The following is an 8,941-nucleotide window of genomic DNA, read 5'->3' as shown; positions in this document are numbered from 1 at the left end:
TCTCAGGAAATAGGGAGAGGAGTTCACCACGCGATGTATCCTACGAGATATGCCCTACAATTTTGAACCTACTAATTTTGACTATTCTCACAGGAAATATAGAGTTCCAATGATTCATAAATATATTTAGGAATGAATTGAATTAACAGTCCACGTACGAACAATTATGTTATTTCAAACCATGATACGTGATCAGGGCCAAGATCCAGTTGTAAGGAGCAGAAAGAATTACGTTTATTCCCAGCTTCTGAAACTGGTAGATTAACTGCGTGTGAAATTCTTCTAGGATTCTAAAGAAAAAATTAATAAGAACCATATACACTTAATGTATAGCATAAAAATATGAAATAAATTACGCAAAACCCGTTTTCTTATGTGTTATCGTATGTCGTGTGCACACTTTTAACTTGCCTGCCGCTAGAGGGCTACTGTCGCGCCAGCTGTCAAATGTTGGCATATTTTATACGAATGAGTTGCGTGACTGTATGTATTAGAATTGGACTGTGATCGGCATCACAGGACAACAAACACACAGTCCCGTGGACGGAAGATATACGTAGATGTCCTTCATTGCCCACGCCGGGGAACCTCGGACCGCTTGCTTGGGAAGCGCGCACACTATCCACATAGCCACAACGGCGGACAGAATTGTTATGTACAGAATGTAAATAAAACATCCGGTCTAATTTAGGCACATAAATTGCGACGTCCAATACGACCGATCTCACGCCGTGCGATTGTATGTAAACTAATTGTAGTTAATAAAAGGATGACATACTAATTTCCACATTATAGGATAACCGAATCACAGTATTAGGGAAGACACGCTTGATTTCCCATGCACTCAAGTTATGAAAGAGATGCCAGATATGCCTAGACCCTAACGCCTAGACCAGGAGTTCTCAACCTTTTGGAGACGGTGAGCACCGCCCGCATGTTACACTAAGTGAGCGAGCAACATGAAATGGAATAAGTTTAACAGGCCTACATGAATACATAAATAAATAAACATAAATACATTTTGAAAACACTCACCTGGGTAATGAAATCCTTTAACTTGAATATTACTCAGAATTTCAATTATGAACAAAAAGTCGCTTATAGCTACACGTAAATAGTTCTGCATGTCAATTTGTTATTCGTGATGGTGCTTTTTTCTTTTAGGTATTTTATAAGAGAGAAAGTTTCTTCGCACAGGTACATAGGTTGTCCCGAACATAACCAGGGTATACGAGAAAAAAAACTTAGCAATATTTGGAATCTTTTTTATATCTTCTATTCCCAAAAGGATATGAATTTCTCCTTTTAAAACAAATACCAATCAGCGCTAGAGTGGACTGGAGATCTATCAATTGAAGTTCAGCAAGAGGAGTCAATATTCTCGTGAATAATCTTGATTTTTATGATTAAGTCCACACTGATTTGAAAGGAGTTCTATAATGTGAAATACGAGATGGCCTGTCAGGTTCCTAAGATATTATAATGGACGAATAGGGACACTATTTGCTCCTGCTCATACAACGAATTTCGAATATAGAAAAAAAGCACCTCGTGCTCGCGAGCACTTATTTACTCGCATGACAAGAGCACCGAATACCACTGAAAGATCACCATGGTGCTCTCGAGCACCAGGTTGAGAATGCCTGGCCCAGACAACGGCAAAGAACATTTTCGTCTAGAGTTATGAGATGGGTGAATAATGTTAATGCATTAATAAAAATCAAACTTTACCTTGTTGTCTTACTCGGCGATAATCCTCGTTTCAGCACGTGCTCTTGCGTTTGCGCTGAATATCTTAGTTCGGGAGAGTTTCTGCGTCACATAACATAGCTCAACACAACACACTGAAGTCTAGAGGCTGGCAAAGAGCAGTCTCTCGGTTTCGTTGTCCTCCTCCACGCAGGATTTCCAGATTGTTTTCAAATAAATTCGCAATTATTTCTTTAAAATTCGCCTTTTAGAGGCAAAAATCGCCCATTTAATCTTAATGACAGACAAAAATCCTGTTACAATTCCTACAACAGATACACTGCGAAGTTGTATAATACATCTGTCGATTCGTTAATAATAATTCAAAAAATTGGTACTTCTTTCATATCTCGTACTTGCTCCTTTAGGGTATTAATGTTATGACGTCTTAATTATTGCAGTGCACTTTGTTCTATGAAGTTGGAGATGTAGTCGTACATTCCTACACTTGGACGATTTAAATCAATAAAGTAACTGAAATTATTCAAAGATTTTTATCGCGGTATGACTGGCCACAAAACCACCAACTGTATTTCAAACTATTTTGTTAATCATTTAACAACTGGCAATACATATATATGAGTTTAAATTGGAAGAAATGAGATGCTAAATTTTGTTTGTATTTTGATGAATCTACATGTTGTTCTCAAATCCACTTTTTGTTCCCTAGTTCTTCTCGACAGTTCTTACTGCATGGTCCGCATCAGCTTACTTAATACTCTAAGGGTAAAACCTAACAATTTTCCCCCATTAGTACGTATGCTAGTGGATTATGGTGATTTTATAGTTTGAAGTTTGAATCTTTTTTTTTTTTTTTTTGCCAACTTCCTTTCGAATTTCGGTACTGAGAAATACAACTGGTAGTATTTTTCTAACTGTTATGTTAGCAGCAGTAACAGCCGTTAACAGTAGTGAAATTTTAGAAAATTAAAATTGTTCTAGATTTCTGAGTCGATTACTGGAAGCTAGTATATATTTGAACATACCAATAATTAATTGATATCAGTATTAATATTAATACATAACAGTTATTTTATGTGTTGCGTTGTGGTTACAATTCAAGATTATAGGCATATAAATGCAAATAAATATAACTTACGGTGTGATACATGCACTTGGGTAATTGATAGAAATGTCATTTCACATTTTAATTAATTTCTTTCGTGTTTAGATTTTTATCACAATAATGCCAAAGAGATGAAATAGCATGGCAGTGAATCCTCGAGAAAAGAAAGCGTGTGCTATTCAGAGTACAGGTACCCTTCTGGAATCTATAGTTCATAATATGTATAATGAACTAAAGGAAGATGATAATGAAGAAGAAATTATGCGCACAGAGACAGCAATTATAAGTAGAATAGAAAAATTATTACAAGTAAGTATTCTTAAGCATACATTTCAAAATGGCAATTGGTTTTCGAAGTTTGTACTTATCATTTCACGTGATCAAACAAAATACATTTTTAGGTTAGGTATCGTGAATCGTAAACTGTTAATTCAAAGCAATGAATTTCATGTTGTCAGACAAAATAGATTTCAATATTAGATCATATTAATGTAATATAGGCGTACTCTTTCACAAATTATTGAAGCACCTCGCAACATAAAGACGAGATGTGGTAAATAAGAAAATAAGCAAGACATTATTATTATTATTATTATTATTATTATTATTATTGTTATTATTATTACTGTACACGGCATTATGATTTACCCTCATTGGTGGTATCTAGCATTAGTTGACAACACTAAAGAGATAGCCAAATTAGCCTTGTAGGAACTGCTCTTACGTGATCACTACTTGTCCCACTTTCCCATTGCAATTATACAAACTATTAATAATATCCCAGAGAGAAATATTACAATACACAGTATGAAAGGGGCAATAATGAACTCACCGTTTATAGTCTTGTGAATAATTACACACACAATAAAAATAATAAATAACTTTAATTGATTTACTTTAAGAAGCTTTATAAACTACGTCCGTTATCTAACATCGGAGCAAGATGAAGATGATAATGCCAGCGAAATGGGTGCAGGTTCAGCGCCGAAAGTTATCGAGCTTTTCCTCTTATTGGGTTGAGAGAAAACCCCGTAAAAATCTCAACCAGTTAAGTAGTCACACCCGGGATTTTAACCCGGGCCCTCTCGTCTCAAGGTGAGACATGCTAACCGCTATTCCACAGCGGCGGACAATATAGTTCTTTATGCAACAAGTGGATAATCTTAATATTATGGCATGAGTGAATGTTTGTCGCATTCACTAGCGTTCGTGCGACAATTTTCACGAGTGTCATAATAAGATTATCCACGAGTTGGATACAACACTTTATGGCATCTTAGCATTATAAATTGTAGGAAATAAATAAAGAAATAGGGATCCATAACTGACAAATTCTTCACATGTTCCTATCGATTAGTTGCGCCTGGCATTGACACTGAATAAAGAGAAATGTATGACCTTGCAGGTTATGTTACAAATGTTCCTTTATTTTGTTAATATAGTTTCTCTGAACCACAGAACTGTTTCATGTGATGTTACAAGAGTGATACAAAATTGTTAAAAACTGGAAATAAATGATACGTTACCGTCTCTTCTGTCCTGCATTTCATTTCTCCTTACGTCGCGCGTACAAGCGGTAAGCAAGATAGCAAGCGTTCCGGTATTGCATCATAACGAATACGTCATTGCTTTTATTGGTACGTGTGTTATAATAAGGCGATTATGCACGATATCGGATGTAGTAACAATCTGTTTCTAATGCTAGGATGGCATAAAGTTATTTATAATCACTATAGCTGCAAATAACACTCATACCGACAGCGAACAACACAGTAAAATATCTGATTAACTATCAACATTTTCTTGCCTAAACCCACGAACTAATTATTAATTGAACATAAGTTGCAACTTGCACTGCATCTACGCTATGCACTGGAGCTTCCTCAGATAAGTGGCGGAGTGGATGGGGATGCCCTTTCGCGGCATAACACTGTGGTGTAACATAGGTGGTGATTCACGTGGATTTCAATTATCTTATACCGGTAAGTTATTAGAAGAAATCAATGATTTAGAGATCGAAAACCATGTCAAGGCAAATATAATCAAACTCAAAGAAAACGATAAGATTTTTTTTTTAATTTGACAAGGTGTTTTCATTCGCCCAAATTTCAGTCGCCAAAATTTCCAGTAGCCCAAAAATTCGCAAATCGCATGAAGTAAAAATTAGTCGCAAACAGGGCTTCAGAGCAGCGACTTTTCGCCCAATCTGGCAACCCTGCCTCCACGCAGAAAGGACTATCCCACTCTTCGCTTCCCACCATCCTAAACTGACCAGACCGGGAAATACGCGAAGCGCTCTTCCTATTATAGGCGGAACCTTAGGCGCACCAAAGTAAAGAGTGTTGTGTTCCAACAAGAACGCCGGATTTAATAATGTTAAAACAATTCAACAAACCAGAAACATAACAGATAACAGTTCCGCCAACCCTACAACAAGACAAGCCACTGGCGTAGCTAAGTCGGCTAAGGCGCTTGCCTGCCGATCTGGAGTTACGTTCGGGCGCGGGTTCGATTCCCGCTTGGGCTGATTACTTGGTTGGGTTTTTCCGAGGTTTTCCCCAACCATAAGGCAAATGTCAGGTATTCTCTGTCGATTTTTCCGCCTCACCTCGCCAAATATCATCTCACTATCACCAATTCCATCGACGCTAAATAACCTTGTAGTTGATACAGCGTCGTTAAATAACCAAGTAAAAAAAACAAGACGATTACGCAATGTCCAAATGTTTTGTTGTTATTGGGTTGGCGATACTATTAGCTGCTCTGTTATCTGTTTCTTTTTTGCATTTATTTACCACTACCGTCTGTATCTTTATCGATAGAGACGGCGTTCTTGTTGAGACACCCTATAGAACATGAAAGCGCACGAACATAAGCGACAGATGAGCCCATGAAGCGCACACACTAACTGGAAATACTACATTCATGTACTGTATTTAATTTACACAAATCTTATACAGTTATACACATTAACTATAAATATATTGGTTTACATTATTTTCCCCTGTACATCTACGTATGACTGGCCACAAAACCACCAACTGTATTTCAAACTATTTTGTTAATCATTTAACAACTGGCAATACATATATATGAGTTTAAATTGGAAGAAATGAGATGCTAAATTTTGTTTGTATTTTGATGAATCTACATGTTGTTCTCAAATCCACTTTTTGTTCCCTAGTTCTTCTCGACAGTTCTTACTGCATGGTCCGCATCAGCTTACTTAATACTCTAAGGGTAAAACCTAACAATTTTCCCCCATTAGTACGTATGCTAGTGGATTATGGTGATTTTATAGTTTGAAGTTTGAATCTTTTTTTTTTTTTTTTTTTGCCAACTTCCTTTCGAATTTCGGTACTGAGAAATACAACTGGTAGTGTTTTTCTAACTGTTATGTTAGCAGCAGTAACAGCCGTTAACAGTAGTGAAATTTTAGAAAATTAAAATTGTTCTAGATTTCTGAGTCGATTACTGGAAGCTAGTATATATTTGAACATACCAATAATTAATTGATATCAGTATTAATATTAATACATAACAGTTATTTTATGTGTTGCGTTGTGGTTACAATTCAAGATTATAGGCATATAAATGCAAATAAATATAACTTACGGTGTGATACATGCACTTGGGTAATTGATAGAAATGTCATTTCACATTTTAATTAATTTCTTTCGTGTTTAGATTTTTATCACAATAATGCCAAAGAGATGAAATAGCATGGCAGTGAATCCTCGAGAAAAGAAAGCGTGTGCTATTCAGAGTACAGGTACCCTTCTGGAATCTATAGTTCATAATATGTATAATGAACTAAAGGAAGATGATAATGAAGAAGAAATTATGCGCACAGAGACAGCAATTATAAGTAGAATAGAAAAATTATTACAAGTAAGTATTCTTAAGCATACATTTCAAAATGGCAATTGGTTTTCGAAGTTTGTACTTATCATTTCACGTGATCAAACAAAATACATTTTTAGGTTAGGTATCGTGAATCGTAAACTGTTAATTCAAAGCAATGAATTTCATGTTGTCAGACAAAATAGATTTCAATATTAGATCATATTAATGTAATATAGGCGTACTCTTTCACAAATTATTGAAGCACCTCGCAACATAAAGACGAGATGTGGTAAATAAGAAAATAAGCAAGACATTATTATTATTATTATTATTATTATTATTGTTATTATTATTACTGTACACGGCATTATGATTTACCCTCATTGGTGGTATCTAGCATTAGTTGACAACACTAAAGAGATAGCCAAATTAGCCTTGTAGGAACTGCTCTTACGTGATCACTACTTGTCCCACTTTCCCATTGCAATTATACAAACTATTAATAATATCCCAGAGAGAAATATTACAATACACAGTATGAAAGGGGCAATAATGAACTCACCGTTTATAGTCTTGTGAATAATTACACACACAATAAAAATAATAAATAACTTTAATTGATTTACTTTAAGAAGCTTTATAAACTACGTCCGTTATCTAACATCGGAGCAAGATGAAGATGATAATGCCAGCGAAATGGGTGCAGGTTCAGCGCCGAAAGTTATCGAGCTTTTCCTCTTATTGGGTTGAGAGAAAACCCCGTAAAAATCTCAACCAGTTAAGTAGTCACACCCGGGATTTTAACCCGGGCCCTCTCGTCTCAAGGTGAGACATGCTAACCGCTATTCCACAGCGGCGGACAATATAGTTCTTTATGCAACAAGTGGATAATCTTAATATTATGGCATGAGTGAATGTTTGTCGCATTCACTAGCGTTCGTGCGACAATTTTCACGAGTGTCATAATAAGATTATCCACGAGTTGGATACAACACTTTATGGCATCTTAGCATTATAAATTGTAGGAAATAAATAAAGAAATAGGGATCCATAACTGACAAATTCTTCACATGTTCCTATCGATTAGTTGCGCCTGGCATTGACACTGAATAAAGAGAAATGTATGACCTTGCAGGTTATGTTACAAATGTTCCTTTATTTTGTTAATATAGTTTCTCTGAACCACAGAACTGTTTCATGTGATGTTACAAGAGTGATACAAAATTGTTAAAAACTGGAAATAAATGATACGTTACCGTCTCTTCTGTCCTGCATTTCATTTCTCCTTACGTCGCGCGTACAAGCGGTAAGCAAGATAGCAAGCGTTCCGGTATTGCATCATAACGAATACGTCATTGCTTTTATTGGTACGTGTGTTATAATAAGGCGATTATGCACGATATCGGATGTAGTAACAATCTGTTTCTAATGCTAGGATGGCATAAAGTTATTTATAATCACTATAGCTGCAAATAACACTCATACCGACAGCGAACAACACAGTAAAATATCTGATTAACTATCAACATTTTCTTGCCTAAACCCACGAACTAATTATTAATTGAACATAAGTTGCAACTTGCACTGCATCTACGCTATGCACTGGAGCTTCCTCAGATAAGTGGCGGAGTGGATGGGGATGCCCTTTCGCGGCATAACACTGTGGTGTAACATAGGTGGTGATTCACGTGGATTTCAATTATCTTATACCGGTAAGTTATTAGAAGAAATCAATGATTTAGAGATCGAAAACCATGTCAAGGCAAATATAATCAAACTCAAAGAAAACGATAAGATTTTTTTTTTAATTTGACAAGGTGTTTTCATTCGCCCAAATTTCAGTCGCCAAAATTTCCAGTAGCCCAAAAATTCGCAAATCGCATGAAGTAAAAATTAGTCGCAAACAGGGCTTCAGAGCAGCGACTTTTCGCCCAATCTGGCAACCCTGCCTCCACGCAGAAAGGACTATCCCACTCTTCGCTTCCCACCATCCTAAACTGACCAGACCGGGAAATACGCGAAGCGCTCTTCCTATTATAGGCGGAACCTTAGGCGCACCAAAGTAAAGAGTGTTGTGTTCCAACAAGAACGCCGGATTTAATAATGTTAAAACAATTCAACAAACCAGAAACATAACAGATAACAGTTCCGCCAACCCTACAACAAGACAAGCCACTGGCGTAGCTAAGTCGGCTAAGGCGCTTGCCTGCCGATCTGGAGTTACGTTCGGGCGCGGGTTCGATTCCCGCTTGGGCTGATTACTTGGTTGGGTTTTTCCGA

Source organism: Periplaneta americana, unplaced genomic scaffold (assembly GCF_040183065.1).
Source record: "Periplaneta americana isolate PAMFEO1 unplaced genomic scaffold, P.americana_PAMFEO1_priV1 scaffold_84, whole genome shotgun sequence".
Lineage (NCBI taxonomy): Eukaryota > Metazoa > Arthropoda > Insecta > Blattodea > Blattidae > Periplaneta > Periplaneta americana.
This window is presented reverse-complemented; position numbering follows the sequence as displayed.